Here is a 907-nt window from a genome sequence, read left to right as displayed (position 1 = left end):
GAAGGTGGAGAGAGTGCTGTACATTCACTCCCCCCACCTACAATCCCTGCCGGTACGAGACTCGAACCCTCAACCTCTAACCATTAGGCCACGACTTCCCACTGGGACTTCATACTGGGCCTGGCGTCAGACTGCTCCGCCCAGTCTGACTGCCGGGGTGCTGGAGGATACTCAACCAAGGTTCGCCGACCAGGGAACTTACTGGAGGAGGAAAAGGCGCTCGCATCCCTGGGTGAGGGGGAATGGTGCAGCAAGTCTGACGCGAGCCGGCTCTTCCCGCCGCTTATCTGTTACCCACACGGGAAGAAACCGGCTCAATGTGGAGACTCTAGCGAACAGCGAACGTGTTAGGGGTCACCCAGCCCGCAGCTCTACAGATATCTGCCAGCAAGGCGCCAGCGCCCAGGGCCCAGGAGGATGCAACACTCTAGTTGAATGAGCTCGCAACCTGAACGGGCAGGGCACACCCTATGCCTGATACGGCAGGGTGATGGCGTCTATTATCCAGTGGGCCATCCTCTGCTTAGAGACGGCATTCCCCTTCTGCCGGCCTCCGTGACAGACAAGAGAGCTGGTCTGAGGTCCTGAAGCTTTGCGTCCGGTAGAGCAAAGCTAGGGCTGGGTCTGCCTCCTCCGGGGGCAGCGCTTGCAGGCTCACCACCTGATCCCTGAAGGGAGTAATGGGAACCTTGGGCACATAGTCTGGGAGTCGGCCGGCCCGAACTCTAGACATGAACCGTCGACCGAAAACGCGTGCAGGTCACCTACCCTCTTGATGGAGGCCAGTGCAAGCAGGAGCAGAGTTTTCATTGACAGAAACTTCAGCTCGACCGCCTGCAAAGGCTCAAATGGGCCCTGCTGTAGTGCTGTGAGCACTAGAGTCAGGTCCCAAGAGGGTATAGAGGGG

Source organism: Sinocyclocheilus anshuiensis, unplaced genomic scaffold (assembly GCF_001515605.1).
Source record: "Sinocyclocheilus anshuiensis isolate Anshui unplaced genomic scaffold, SAMN03320099.WGS_v1.1 scaffold70, whole genome shotgun sequence".
Taxonomy (NCBI): Eukaryota; Metazoa; Chordata; class Actinopteri; order Cypriniformes; family Cyprinidae; genus Sinocyclocheilus; species Sinocyclocheilus anshuiensis.
This window is presented reverse-complemented; position numbering follows the sequence as displayed.